Source organism: Orycteropus afer, unplaced genomic scaffold (genome assembly GCF_000298275.1).
Source record: "Orycteropus afer afer isolate SDZICR_OR568_19922 unplaced genomic scaffold, OryAfe1.0 scaffold00902, whole genome shotgun sequence".
Classification (NCBI taxonomy): Eukaryota; Metazoa; Chordata; class Mammalia; order Tubulidentata; family Orycteropodidae; genus Orycteropus; species Orycteropus afer.
In genome coordinates, this window is record NW_006922489.1 from 36,528 (window position 1) to 37,636 (window position 1,109).

Here is a 1,109-nt window from a genome sequence, read left to right on the forward strand (position 1 = left end):
ATTTTGGTCAATGACATGAGACAAGGTGTATGTGAACTGCTGTATGAAAAGTGAATTTACTCTGTAAATCTTCACCCAAATCCTAATTAAAAAAAAAAAAAAAGGAAAAAAAAAGTTATTATTATTTTGTTATTGTGACTTGAGTGAAAGTTTACAGAGCAAATTGATTTCCATTCAACTGTTCATACATGTTTTACTTCACGACTTTGACTGCAGTCCTCACAACAGACCAACCAACGCTCGTCTGGGACACTCTTCCCACTTCCTCCCTGTCACCACTTCCCTTTGCCCTCCTTTCCTGTCCCTCCTGCCTTCCGAACTTCGTCCCTGGGCAAACGCTGCCCTTTTGATATCATCTGGTTGGTTGTTCTAAGGGGCAGGTACCTCCCCGGTGTTACTGTTCACCTTACAGGCCTTTCCATTATTTGACCGAAAGACTCACAGAAACCATTCATCCAAACGACTGTTGGACTGCGGGAACTTCAGCCTCCTTGACACCGAGACACAAAGAACTAGAGGGCGCCCAGCTGCCACCGCCGACGCCTCTGAAGGGGCTCACAGTGGGAAGACCTGGATAGAGTGGGAGGAAGATGTGGAACAGAACTCAAAATCAGAAAAACAAAACCAAAGACAAAAACCCAGGCTCACTGGTCTGACAGAGACGGGTGGAATCCTTGAGACTATATGGCCCTAAGACACCCTGGCGACGATACTTTTCAAGATTCTGACTCATAGCAACCCTGTAAGACAGAGTAGAACTGGCCCTAGGGTTTCAAGGCTGTAAATAGTAGTTCTGGTGGTACAGTGCCTAAGGCACTTGACTGCTCACCAGAAGGCTGGAGGTTCAGACCCACCAGCCACTCCTCGGAAGGAAGGTTGGGCAATCTACTTCTGTAGTGATACTGCCTCGAAAACCCAAGTACGCTCTGGGGGCATAGTAGAAAAGGGGCTTGGAGTCAAGTCAATGGCAGTGACTTTGGTTTGGGCTTTGCTTCCAGTGGGTGTGGTTTGGGCTTTGCTTCTGTGAAGATTGACAGCCTCGAAACCCAAGGAGGGGTCGCTCTGAGTCAGGACAGACTCAACGGCAAACAACAACAACAACGTCTTCA